This window comes from Chroicocephalus ridibundus, chromosome 5, assembly GCF_963924245.1.
Source record: "Chroicocephalus ridibundus chromosome 5, bChrRid1.1, whole genome shotgun sequence".
In the NCBI taxonomy this organism is placed as follows: Eukaryota; Metazoa; Chordata; class Aves; order Charadriiformes; family Laridae; genus Chroicocephalus; species Chroicocephalus ridibundus.
Genome location: NC_086288.1, coordinates 52,212,818 through 52,227,573, shown reverse-complemented (window position 1 = coordinate 52,227,573; position 14,756 = coordinate 52,212,818). Strand labels below are relative to the sequence as shown.

Sequence of the window (14,756 nt, the reverse complement as noted above, 5' to 3'; positions counted from 1 at the left end):
AAGAATTTGTAAACTGGAGCATTCACTTTAAAAGATATTTCCGTTTCCTTCCCACTGACTTTTCTTTTTTAACTTCAGACATAATGACTTATTCCAGCTAAAGTTTGAATCTAGAAGCCTGGAATTCTTTTACATACACTCTACAGTCCAGTTCGATTATTTCCCCCCCCTTTTCCCCTCCCTCCCCTCCTTTAATTTTAAGATGCTCTTGGCATCATGTTAACCTATCTTAGAGAACTTGCTTCTTTCCAAATCCTTTTTTAAACATCTAATAGCATTGTCTATTCTTTCCAGTCTTATGGTCACATCAAAGCTGGTCCAAAGAACATTTGGCTAACTCCTGGCCTCATTGACTTTTCACCTACAAAACTTACCTTTATTTATTACATGCACTAAAAATAAATAAATATGTAATTGATATCTATACAGTTCTTAAAGGAATGGTATATGTTATAAACTCCAACAACCCTACTAATCTTAGCAACATGAGCTACAAGGAATACATTGCCTTCGTGCACCATTCTTTCTTAAAAATTTTTTTAAAAAGCTATTTCAAAACAGTGCAGCTAGATTGCTTACGGACATGAACTGGTTATGATATAATGACACTCTTCTTTATGACATCCAAAAACTTATGGTTTGTGCACTGCCTAGAACTAACAGCCATTATCTCCAGGAAGTCCATATAGCATTCTTTCATTTCCAAATTTTGGTACACCATAAAATTCGAGTTTACCCTTACATATGGAGCATATAATGTTTCCAGCAGAAGCTTTTGCAATATTTAGATTATCTTCCTGCTGTACACATCCTAGATATTCTTAAGGCATTCGCTAAAGGTATTCTCTAAATACGAGTCACTTGTTGTACACAAAGAAGAGCTGAAGCTGGATTTCACTTGCACAAAGGAAATTGAGGAATTTGGGTCAATGGGATTAGTCTTGTTTCAACCTAAGTAATCAAACCTGACATCTTTGTACAGTAAGTACAACAACAGTTCACCCAGACCCAAGCCAAATGACAGATCATACATATCGCTGCCGCATTGATTGAATCGTGTGTGTTACTGGCACCACAAAATAAAAAGGTCTACAAATGCTGAGCTTAAAGGAAGAAAGTGCATTTCTTCATACTTTAAAAAAAGATAATGGTCTTGTGACATTTTATATAGCATTTGAAACCATACAGACTGATATACTTAACATCCTCTAAAAAACTGCACTTAAAAACATGTGTTTGTAATACACATCTACACTTTGAGATAGTTAGTATCTACAGCCATGAAAAGAACTCTCAGCTTTAGAGGCATGCTAGAAAGTGTTAGAAGTGCATTAGACTCCGAACAAAAAGCCTCCCCTTCCTCCAGAAAGTATCCTCCAGACAATCTCTCAGAGCATTCTGGTTATTTAATGTTAACTAGTAAGCCACTATTTTAATGAAAGACATTTCCCAGATTATGATGGAGTTAGTTTTCAATTTCTGTCATGTACACCTCCATCAGATCAAAACCTAACAGTCCCAATGCTTCAAACTTAAATTTTGCCTACAAAATTTTATAAAATATTTCTAACTTTAACACAGGTTAGCAAAGATTTTGATATAATCACAAAAGCATTCACAGTTTATATGATAAACCAATGGAGATACACCATCGATAGACTAAACATTGTATTTACTCCAAAGAATCATGTTTTAAAAAAGGAAAATCACAAGAAGCAATTTGGTTATTCACCTTGTCTTCTCATGCCAGAGAAATAAAAGCATCCTTATGGTTATCAAAGACACACCCTGAAAAATAGCATGTTTTAGATAAAACTGCAGACTCTTTCCACTTTCTGTTATTCAGGTTATATTCCATCTATATCTGTATACATGATGTATGTAGCATAACACGTGGGTATTTATGAATAAAATCCATCCTTTGAAATGAACTACCTTTAACAAGAAGTGGCATACTACTACAGTTTTGATTAACAATGCTAGTTTTGCGTTTATGGCTATTTTGTTTTGCTTGGAAGAACAGACGGCAGCTGTATTACTCCAGCTATAACATGGTGCCAAATTTTTTTTTATTTTACATCCATTTTTATTTGCATCTAAGCAAGACCAAGTATTAAGATATCAGAGCAGTAGTTGTTCCTCTTCCAAAGATCTCATGTGGATTGTCTCCACAAGGAAAAAGAAAAGTAGCAAAAACATTAACTTACACATTCAATAATCTTCAGTGGACCTATTTTTTAAAAGAATAAGTCGAATTGATCAGATTCGTAAGATTATGTATGACATAATAAGACTTCTCTACCTCTTAAGTCCAGATAAGACATTTAAAATTGTAATAACAATTAGTAAACACTTTCCTTGGGTGTTTTTGTTTTTAAATGGGCAACAGGAAAGTAACAACAAAATCATTGGCCTTCACTTCCATTGCTCCAGTGCTGCTTCCTCTCCTATGCAGTCTAACACAGAACCAGCAGCTGTCATAGATGAGTGCAAGGCCTGCAATAGTTATAGTTTAACTGAATGTGAAAAGATAAGCTTTAAGTCAGAAAGGATAGAGAGAATACTAGAAAGTATTAAGACTAAAGCATACACAATGGATCTTGAAGGAGTTCTTGCTATGTACTGCATACCCTGAAATCTTAAACCTTGAATTTTTTGCTGGTTTGGAATGCTATATAGATTTTCTTTATCATTTTTTTTCATTTGATGTTTTTGGAGATACAACTGTTCAGTTAGAAATCACAAGGAATGTATTCTCCAAGACTCACCATCCCTTTTGATATTTTGGCAGTTATACAGAACACCATCCTTAATCCTCTTCATTCTAATACAAGCTCTTTCTTCTTTTTCTAGGTGATGCTGCTGAAATATGCAACGTAAAACCATCAAACCTTAGGACATTAGGCTTAAATAGTGATATAGTTTATCTTGGTCTTAGTACAGAATTATTAGGAACACATCAGGCTTGCATTTGCTTTTTGTGTGGACTCATGTCTGAGTATAAGGCCAAGTTCATATGTGGTCTTTACTTGTAAGCTGCTCAAAAACCTAAAAGCCCAACAATAAGAAGAAAACTGGACAACACCACTACTGCAACTGGTAAAAAAACAGGACACTTCACAACTTCCAATTTATGTCTGAGGTGCATTTCTTCCACATATCTTCTCAATTAACACAGACCAGCAAGTGCATTTAGAGCAAAATTCTACTACATTTTGCACCTTTCCCTAAACCACTAAACCATGCACTTTTCATCATCATCTCCTTAGGACTACAAAAATGACAGAGAATGAGTAAAATGTGTCAGTCAAATGACTAAGCATGTTGACCAGAATGGTAGAAATGCCACAGGCATAGACCTACTCATCTAATTAATTTGCTCCTTGCTATCTAAAATGGGAAAGAACACTCCAGGACAGAAGGGAATTGTATAAAGTTGCCAAGTGAAGAGTTTCAAGCAAAACGACTTCCATTTGCCACATTTCATAGCAAAGACACTGCTGCAAATCCCTTCTGCTTGTCACTCTCTCAATAAATGAAGCCTGTCAATCAAGTGCCACTTTCCTTGGAGTAAGATCTCCAACTCTGTAAGGGACCGAGCTCCCAGTTCAATAGCCCAGCAATGAGCTTCCTGCTACCAAGTATTAAGTAGCATGATATTGTTGCAGCCCATTAAATCAGAGGTTAGTATATCTTTAGTAATTAACAGATTTGTCACTAATCCCTTGCCACCTGCCAACCCAATTTGCTGGTGAGTTGAATCCCACAGTGCAAGCACACAAGGTGGCACCAGCAGCACTGTAACACCCTTCTCTTACACCGAGATACCCTTCTACCCCCGGCAGCCCTCTTATTCCTCCAGGACCAAAGAGACACAGCATCAGCCAGCTCTGCTGAGCAGAAAAGCTGCCAGTCATCAGGGGGGAGGAGAAACAACTGCTCTCCACTGTGGGAGTAGAGATGCCATGCCACTGTGGCAGCAGAGGCACAGTGCCAATATGGCAGATAGTTTCCAGACTTAATCACTTTGATATCATTTAGTACTGTGTACATTTGGAAATAGGGTATTCCATCTTATCAGCATTGTTTCCATCATTATTAGAAAGGTTATCTGCACCTCAAAGCTAAAGATGTGAGATTCAGAAAATCCACAGGTTCCTCTGATAATGCTTCAATTTGCCTCTTCAGACACTTGTATCAGAGGCTTCTTGAACTACAACCATACAACCATCCTCACAACAACTGTGATATTTGCCCAGGGACAGAAATAAGGACAGCGGGGGGAGGGGGAAGTGTGTGTGCAAATGACTCAGTGAGGCTTTGAGTTCAGAGGGGAAAAAGAATTTCACTGGGAGTTCTTCCCGTAACAGCTTCCTACAAATACAATAATTGCCTCTAGTAGCTAGAGAATAGTTAGGCTCTTCTCCTAGTTGAAACATGAAAAGTACATTTAAAATATTCCTCTTTCCCTTCCAAATTTCCCTCCCTCCCCCACTGCACAGTCAGACATCAAGTATTTATCTAGCATAATTCCAGCAGTTTGACATGCTTAATTTACGCCTGAGTAAGAGCACCCACACAGAGCTTATTGATGGTGGGACTGGAATAGATTTGGGCCAGACTATACATCATCTTATTATTTGAGTTCTCCTAAATCTAGGGTCACAATTCTGTTGCATATAAACCCCTTGGTATTCTTCAAGGTAGTTTTCTTCCTCCAGCTCTTTAGGGGGAAGAGAACCACTACTCTTACAGCAAGACTTGTTTGCCACTGCTGCAATGGGTATTTTGTCTTCTCAGAAAACCCTTTCTGGTCAGTGTTCTGTTGAGTATATTCACTTATTTACAGTCCTAATACAAGTCTCCAGTTAGAAATCAAAGGTAAGTAGTCTCTCCTACATACCAAACCATGGAGACTGCACAGGACTGGTTGTCCCATGGTCCTACAGGTGGTATGCCCACTTTGACAGCAGAAAGCCTATTTCTCCATACAATGCGTACAAAAATTTGTATACACAAATCCCACTCCTCCCACTTAAAACTGTGCAGTGCTTTGGAAACATACCTACTTGGCATGATAGTGGAGTCTCATTAACTGACTGAAAAATTACAGCGGAAAGCTTGAATGTTTAAGCCTGACCGATTAAAGGCAATTAACAGCTGCAGATGCTCAGCAGCTGTGCAAGTCAGGTCACTCTTTTGCCTGAACATAGCTGGAAGTGCCTCATTTTGATTAGTCAGCTTTACAGATCAGGGCAGTTCTTGAATCAGCTAATCATAAAGCTTTCATTTGTCAATAGGACCTATAGGCTCATAGCCTAGGTTTCTTTGTGCTAAATTTCTCTCTACATCACTATCAGAACATAAAGTAGAAAAAATGCTAATCCTTACAGGAAGGTACAGAAAACAATGAAAAGGAAGATGACTAGCTCTTACATAGCCCTATGTATCCAAGGTGTACAGCTTTACTAGTATAAGGAAATACCAGAAGCTGACTTCAATACATAGCCTTGGTCAAAACAGTGCGATTATTAGACTTGTGCAAAAGGCTTAGGAGCGTGTGTAATGAAAGAAAAATGTTCAGCAGCAGCCTGTACCATCTCTGCAGTAAGATCATACCACAGTGCTCTGAGATAAGAGACGCTCCCACTTGAGGAAATAACTGTTTCCCAATTGTAACACACTGAACTTAGTATCTTCAGAATGTATAACAAGTTCCATCTTGGTCTAGGAGAAACAAACAATTATGTGACATGTTGTAATAGAATTACCGTTAAGCAACATCAAGGTAATGATTTACTCTTTTTAGTAGAGTTGTCACAAGATTAGAGGCTAATAATTTAAGCCTCTAATTTGGTTGCAGGAACTAGCTCTCAAGGTTAACTACATTCTGGTTTGAATGCCAACCTCAGCACTTGGATACATGCAAGCAACTTCTCCTGAAATTAAGGGGAACTAGGTAGACTTTGAGGTGAAATTTGTAAGGATATGGCATTTAAACTGAAGCTTTTTATTTTATAGAAGAGTTTTAACAAGTTTTACAGATACACCATAGCGAGATTTTCACTAACTTATGTCAGAATATTAAGAAGTATGGTAAGTTTTGTAAAATAATTTAAGAGATCTAATAAAACATGAGATGAAGGACCATGTCAAAGAGATTTTAACTTGGTATAAAATTTAGATGCAGACATTGAAAGGAAACTGCAGATCAAATGTAGTTTCTACTTTAATAGGTTCAACAAGGTATAACCTCAAAAATCATAGTTCATGAGACACTCAAACTCAAAATGAGTTTTGTTTTTTCCCCTCCTCAATAGACTACCTTTTATTTAATAGGAAAATATGCAAATATTTATAAAAATGACCATTTCCACAATGATGATTAATGTCTATCTCTACAGTAGCTGAAGTTAAAAATAGAACGGGGAAACAAAGCTTCCTACAAAACCACTTTTTTTTGGTGTGTCTTACAAGCCACATTTCACCAGACAAGACCGAAGTATTCACAGCATCATCTACTTCCACCTCTCTTCTTCCTTTTTTGTTACTAAGCAGCTATTACATGAAAAATGAAAATGAGTTACACACGCTTTTACACTTACTAAAATCTGTTTCATGATCTGAGATGCTGCCCTGAAGTGCTACATAAGTAAAGATAAAGACATCTTGGGGACTGATTTCAGCAGAGTAAAGCTCTCCTGAGAGTAAGAAACTCATTTGTCTGGAGAAGAACTGAATATGAAAGTGGAAACTGACGTGTTAAGTAAGATTCCCCTCCTCCAAGGGTTCTTGGTTCTTATTTTGCATATCTTTAAATGAAAAACTCAATGCTAGAATAAGATGAAGCTATAGTTATTTAAAGTCACCTCAATTTAAGAGCATTTAGAATTAAGTCTTGCTTTTGTTTAAGGATTAATTATTAAATTGCACAGCACAGGTTCACGGTTCATCTAAATAGAAAGACTGCCAGCTGAACTAGACCTGACCTTATTTCCATCTGTGAAAGCAGAATAACACCAAAAGATGCAGTTCAGCTGGCAGTTCCAGGTTGGCTAACCTGAACAATGAAAAAGTGTGTTTACCCTCAGCAACAATGGAGTTGAGGTCACTGAAGGCAAATCTAATTTCACATTCTTGTTCCTAACAGAAAGGAAACTCATACGTGCAGACCACATTTCTATCACCCAGTATGTTTTTTTTATTTTTTTAACCATACAAGTACTAACGTAGGAATTCTAAATCTTCCTACTTCCTTCGACTATTCTCTCTCCTCTTGTTTATTTGGATACGCTTCAAAATCCTGAGAAATCTTTTGCTTTTAGTCATGTTTCAGTTATGCCTAAATCACCTTTCATGATGAGTCTTGCAGCACACTTCCCATCATCTCTCCCTCTAGTCAACACTTAGACAAACAAAGATCTCTGAGGTAGCAACAGTTCCAGACATGCACACTGGTGCCACTGGACTCTCCCAGCCTTTTCTTTCCAGGTACTGCCAGAAGCAAGAATAAGGAAAATAATTCAAACTCCAAAACACAGGTTATTTTTCTACAGCAAGTTGGGACTAATCACTTAACTGGAACCTGGTAATCAGTGTTAAGTCAAGGTGCTGGAAATTTACAAATTAGCTCTAAGGCAGGAGATGAACTGTAACATAAAATACTAATAGCCAATGATAAGAATCGGGTCCTTCAGTAAACTTACGGTCTAAATATTGCAGCTCCTCCTCTGTTCTAGGTGTGAGTAGCCACTGCCTAGAAGCACTAGTCAGTCAGTGTGGGGTTTAAACTCACTGAAACACTACTGAAACTGATACAGTGCCTGAATCCTAGCATCATTGCAGTACTGCTCCATATACACGGAAAGCATATTGTGGTACTGCTGCACAGCATAGTTAAAAATAATTGGTAAGATAAATAGTTGATGCATCTCCAGTCTTTCTGTCATGCCAGCAATTTTGACAAAGAAATGAGGAAAAAAAAAAAAACCATGAAAACCCACCATCTCTGCCTGAAGACTCAGGCCACAGACTGTTACCACTTTCATAGGTATGCTGAAAACAGTAAAAAGACAGCAGTACGCTTACTGGATAGGGGCAACAGGGGCAGAGATGGTGAACAAACAAAAGGAAGGTGAACATACTAAAGAAAGGACAACTACCTTGACATAGTGAGTCTCAACCCACATGACAAAAGGCAGCTGCTCCAGTCTGTGAAACAGTTATCTCCTTTACTGGGCAAAAATCATGCTCTACCTATACAGAAACTCATAACTGAATTCAAACTCTGAGATGTGAAATAACTTGATGAACTGTCAATTCTGCAAAAGTGTCCAGAGCCATGCAAAGGCATCCTTGCTTATCACATTTAAGAAGTACTGAATGTGGCCGACTACTAAATTTGAGTCTTGCTTCTTTTAAGGCTACGGCTACTATGCTGAGGTATTTTAGTTTCTGTTTTTTTAAAACAGCATGCTAAACTTCCAATTAGAGGAAAGGCTTAAAACACACAGTACAGGGACAGTGAATAATAAATACTTGTTTAAAATATATATGAGGTCCCTCTCCTTCGGAACCTAATTCGTGACCTTTGCATATTTTTTTGGTTTTCCTGCCAAAAAGAATAGAATTCTAAAATTTTAGGGGTTTGGTGCTCACAAAAGAATTAAATATAACTCAGCATGGCCACCAGATTTAAAAAAAAAATAAAATTAAGGCCGATACCTTTCTCAGTTGTTGCTCAAATATGAGTTCCAATATAAATTCCAGTTTCATATTTTGAGGAAACCATCTGGAATTAAAGATTTCCTGTTTGAAGAGCCGTTACAGGTAAGTTCATGATTAAAGGCATAAATCCGCGTTTCTCCTAGTACTCTTATTTATGGCAAAGCTGAAGGGATAATGAAATAAAAGCCTTGGTTAAATATGTTTGGTAACTTTCCTATTTGGGGGTTGTAGTATATTCCCTGCACTGAAACAATCAAGAGTACCAATGAAGAGTTTTACAGCGATATTCACAAGTCCTTTGTACTTGCATGTGTCAGGAGGAGATAACATCATACACATAAGTAAAGTTTAGTTACAATGTCTACTACATCAAGCCACAACAATCCTAATCTGTTTACATGGACCACTCTAAAGTTTTTGCAAAGTGATCTCAAATCTATTTGCAGGTATTAAGTTTTCCAAATGTTCAGCAAGAGAGTGAAAGCCATTTCCATGTTATAAAAGTCTCCGTAGTCACCTAAATACGTTTGGAATTACCAGGAATTACCACAGTCATCCCTAAGTGCCCACACACTACAATATACAATATCACCACCTATATAAATTAGAGTCAGTCACACTATAAAGACCAGAACCCAAAACTCCTGTCTTCCTGCTCTAACATATCCAAGAAAATGATCTACAATGACAAAACCCAAATCCCATGTTTTTATAAGTCACAGTAGAGTGGTTGCATTTCACTATGGAGAAAGTGTTTACCTTTTAAAAATGTAAGGATACAAAGCTAGCTTGAACTGGGAAGTTCCTTCTTTGACACATTAATACTAGAAGGGTGGGGGAGTTGGGAAGAGGGAAGACAAATACATTCCCAGGAAGACAGAAGAGACCTAAGGAATCAAATGTACCTACTGTTCCATTAGGATAGAAGCGTGATCCTGTAAGATCTTGATCATACACCGTTAATGATGTACAGTTTGTCAGTCAATGTTATAACTTCCAGTAAATAAAATAAAAATCCAGGAAGCTTCAATCATAACCAGTTGAACAGCGAGAATTTTCAAATACAAAGAGAATGAAAATAGCAGTTCCCTAAGAGAGTAGATTTAGATTAGATATCAGGAAGAAATTCTTTACTGCAAGGGTGGTGAGGCACTGGAACAGGTTGCCCAGAGAAGCTGTGGATGCCCCATCTCTGGAAGTGTTCAAGGCCAGGCTGGATGGGGCTTGGAGCAGCCTGGTCTAGTGGGAGGTGTCCCTGCCCAGAGCAGGGGGGGTTAGAACTACAAGATATTTATGGTCCCTTCTAACCCAAACCATTCCGTGATTCTTGGAGTTTTACCTGTGTAAAACTCCAACTGAGTTTTTAATCCAGCAAGCAGCTATTCCTAAACTTAGCCAAAGATTTTCTTAATTCACACCAGCTACCTATCTCAGCTCTTTACAACTCTTTTAGGAGACAGATCCAGAATGTCTACTTTCCATCAAGCTAAAATTTGCCAGAACTGCTTTAGAGAGAGCCCTAGCTACAGATTAGGTGTCCCTGAATTAGCCTAGTTAAAACAGCCTGTGACTGCAGCAGGAAGATACAACAGAAATCCTTACAACAGGCACGCAAGCTGTTCTCTTCTCTGCTCCCAAAAACAAAGTTTGCAGGAGCTGAAGACATAAGTATTGCCAAGATCTGATTTCTGAATGATTGTAATTCCTTCACTGCGCTGTACATCATCTTTAAACATTGTTCTGCCAAAAGATACTCGGATAAGTGTAACCATCGCAATAACACCACCTTGGAAGAGATAAGAACTTGGTCATTACTGGAAATGAGCTGGCATGCAAGTAAAATAAATAAGATTATTTCAGTTACGCTGGTATGCTGGGATAGGGGGTGAACAACATTTCTGTCTCTTTCCATAGGAAGTCACATCTCTGCATTCTTCCCTAACTATCGCCCTGTTTAAAATTCATCCCTTACTTCAGAAAAAATAGTTTTCAGATTCCTGCATGTGTTAAATGAAATGTGGACTCTTCAGCCCCCTTTCTTTTTAACAAAGACATAAGAAATTCAACATAGGATTTTAGGGAGAAGCAGCAAGATTGAAAAAAACCTCCAAACCTTCAGGTCTTGGAGAAATATTGTGGAGACAGCATATTGGCCTTAAAAAGTATGGCATACTGAGAATTCTGTTATATGGTCTAATCATCTATCCTAAGCAAACAACCTAATGACACGTATGCTTGTAACATATAGCATGATAAATAATTCCTTGAAGTTTACAATGATAGCGTAGTTATACTGATCAAAACTTCAGTCCCTTCAATTCTCTCCTCAACACATCCCAAAGGGCATAACTTGTCTAGAGGTTCTAGCATAAGATGAGTAGAAGAGGAGTTGTTTAATAGGAGAGTTAGAAACAGTCCATAAATATTAGAGGAATAGACAGTGACATATGTACGTGTGATGTAGAAAATGCACATTCCATTTAGTATCATATTTACTGAAACGTATCGTCTCTCTCAGGTTACCTCTGAGGCTGCCTTAAGTCCCTCTGATTTCCAGACTCCCAGATCCTTTCCAGACACTGTTTGTTCCACTACAGTACAGGTTCAAAAGGAAACGTGAAATGCCTTCACGGAATAAGTTTACCTTAAAAAAGGGCCAGAAGAATGCTTAGCTACACAAGAGAGGAATAGTCATCCAGGAGGTTATTTTCTCTCTTCCCTCAGAAATCCCCATCAGAAGACGAAACGCATTGTGGAAGTATCACCGTATCAACCAATACTTTCCATTACAAACAAAACCAATTTACTCTGGAAGTCCCCTGGAAACGTTATGAGTCCTCACCATTGTTTACAAAGCTATCTATCAATTCTGCTGAGAGTCTGAGCTTGTAGGAACTTTCCTGCACGGTCTGATAGAAGTAATAAGCCAAGATCCTGATCCTACAGTAAAACAAACTAACAGTTTTACAAATAATAGGGCTACTTACATCTGCAAGTACTTTTAAGATCAGGCTTAAGCCAGCAACTATTAATTGACACAATACTTGCAGGGCTGCACATTCCAAACAACTTATGAAATTGCTGGATAATGTGATGAAAGCATAATTTACCCATTGTCTTAACATCTCATGCCAAAGAGACTGGAAGATATACCAACCCTAAGTCAATATTGTCAAGCTGAAACTCATACCCCTCTACTACTGCGACCTTACTGTACTGTCATGCACGGCAATAAATGTATTAACAATCTAAGGGCCACCAAATGAAGAGCAAACAATGTAGCCACCAGGGTTTGAGTGTCAAAAGCCCTTTTCCTACAGGTAAAATGGCACATACGTATATGCCTTTTGGTCATCCATGTTTGAGTTTTAGTGTTGTGAAAAGTAAGTTAAAGTTCTTCATGCATTTCCCTCTCTACTTAGAATCCATTAAAGTGGCTGCTATGTTTGGTTTCCCATCAAAGGGGACTGCTCCATGTCCACTTAGGTAAGAAATTGAAGGAGGAGACTTTTCACACCCCCTGTTTTGGGTTTAGTGGTTGGTTTGTTTTCTTGTTTGTTTGTTTTTTCACAGGCTAACTAAGTTTTCTAACAACAATAATAGATTGGAAGTCTGGTCTTAGAAGTACAGGGGATTCATCTGTCTGCAGGAGCTTACAGATTCACAGTCAACTGATCAGATCGGCCTCAAACGCAGGAATTCCCACTCAGACAGCCCTGCCTGAGGTGCCTGAAGGAATTTATCTTGGTATATTCATTCTTACTGGTTTGAAAACTTTAAACCTTTTCCAGAACTGGCATCTCTGTATCTCCCTCCTTTATAACTTCAAAAAAAGCTCTTTATTTTCTGGGTGTTTTAGCATGTTTATCATGCTTTGTGGAGAAGTTTATAGAGAGCTGGGAGATTTTAGAACAAAAAAATTACAAACAGGAAACACCATTTAACCCACCGCTAAGCTGACCCAGTACTGACTCCTCAGTAATGGAATATTGGCAAGGGGTATCTATTAATCAGCTCTCTTGCAACAGCAAGATGGCTCCAAAATACAGTAACAGGAAGGGAAAGAAACATGCCTAAAAGAAAAACAGCAAATTAATTCTACTTTAGTCTGTAGCATGAAAGAGGCATGTGAATGAAATAAACTGCAGAGGCTCCAGCTCTATATTTCCTGTACAAATGCAACTAAAATAAACAGAAGAGGTATATAATTATTCAGATCTGAATTTGGTTCATACCCCCTAAGAAACTAAGAGCAGAATGAAAGTGGAAATTTGGTTTTCACAGTAGGAAACATAGCAGTTTAATGCAACTAATTTCATACAGGAAACTGAAGTCCCGCCTGTGCACCGGCCGGCCGGAGCACCCACACCAGTAGGGAAGGCTCATTGACATCCGTCTGCTAATTAGACAAGGTGCAAGTCCAGTTCAGTCCCACTACTGACTTATTCTTTGCTAGTGTCATCAAGACCCAAGAAAAGAGGTCTTAGCAGATGGAATGGTAGGGGGGGAAACATTCATCCACCTCCTCAATTCACTCTGGATAGCGGTATCCTTAAGTTGCTGCCGATTTGCACTGGTGACTTGTGGGATAAAAAGCTGACAAATTAAACAAACACATGCCAGGTGTCCTTGCTGTCTGCTGGCACAAGACGGACAGTACACTGCTTGCACAGAGCCCACACCCGTAAAAGAACAGGAACTTCAAACTCAGACAGAGGTGAAAGTGTGGCACACACAAGGATGAGGGGGCTTCCAGGGCTGAGGGGGCTTGAAGAAGACGGCAACGCTAAAGAAAATGCTGTCAAAAATGCACTTGTACTCTGTATGTCATCTTTAAATGGTCTTGCCTCCCTCATCCTTTAACATACATCTATATTATCACTGGAAACGTGCTAGGAAATTACTGCTAGTGTTCACGACTCCACACCAAAGCTGCAGCTCAGCATAAGGGCGGAAACAGCACAGCTCTTCCATCTTCTCCTTCTCCTGAAGGAAAGCACCTACACTTCTCCTTTTTTCCCCCTGAAGAGCCTTTCCTTCCCACACGGGCGGACCCACACCGTCACAACGACCCCGTCCCACCTCCGGCACCGCACGGGAGGCGTCAACACACGGGACGGGACGGGACGGGACGGGACGGGACGGGACGGGACGGGACGGGACGGACACCGGGCACCCTCCAGCTCTTCCCCTTAGGGCGCCGGGAAGGGCGCCTTACCCGCAGCGGCGGCGAGGGCTGCCCGGTACCCTGGGACACCGACGGACCGAGGCCGGTGAAGCTTCCAGAAAGCCCTCGCGAGGGAAACCGGCCGCTCCCGAGTGCATCAACGCCCGAGGTGTTCCCCGGCGCTCCGAGGCACCGCGCTGAGCCGGGAGGGCGGGACGCGGACACAGGCGAGGCCTCTTCCCGCCCGCGTTCCCGTTCCCCCCACGGGCTCCCTGTGAGGGAGCGGGCGGCCGGCGTGGAGCGGGCTGGCGGTGGCTGGGGGGGAGCGGGAACGCCCCCGCCTGATCCCGTGAGGAGAGGGCGCTTACCTCAGACGCGGCGCGGCGCGGCTCGGCTCGGCTCAGCTCCGCCAGCGGCAGCCGCCGCGCCAGCCGCTCATCCCCGCTCCGCAGCCCGGCCGCCGCGCCCAGCGCCCGCCCCTTCCTTCACCTGCCGCGGTGCCTCCCTCACCCACCGCCGCTGGTGGGAGCTGCCGGCAGCCACGGCCGCGCCGTCCCTCCTCGGCCTGCCGGGGGGCGGAGGCCGCCGGGGGAGGGCTGGGCGGGGAGTGGGCCGAGCTGTACGGCGCCGTGCCGAAGCGGCGGCCGTTTGCTCCGGAGAGAGCTGCCGTGCCGTGCCGTGCCGTGCCGTGCCAGGGCCCGGTTGAAAGGCCGTAGGCCCTGCTGGGCTCTGTCAGGGCCATGTGTGCTGAAAAGTCTCGGCGGCCTTATGGGCCCTGTTGGCGACGGGCACTGCCTGGGGCCTGTCTAATCGTAGAATCACAGAATGACAGAATGGTAGGGGTTGGAAGGGACCTTTGGAG

At 40.9% G+C, this 14,756-nt stretch overlaps 1 protein-coding gene across 4 annotated transcripts in view; it reads right to left on the bottom strand.

Annotated features, from left to right (window-relative positions):
- Positions 1 to 14,390, bottom strand: part of SH3BP2 (SH3 domain binding protein 2) — a 40,570-nt gene extending 26,180 nt beyond the window's left edge. For 2 of the 4 annotated variants that reach the window (XM_063336852.1, XM_063336854.1), the window contains exon 1: positions 14,263 to 14,390. The gene's annotated coding sequence lies outside the window, so the exon portion shown is untranslated. Of the gene's footprint in view, positions 1 to 13,945; positions 14,023 to 14,262 lie in introns of those variants that run through there. The other 2 variants (XM_063336853.1, XM_063336855.1) reach the window with 1 other exon arrangement.
- Positions 14,391 to 14,756: the final 366 nt, after the last annotated feature.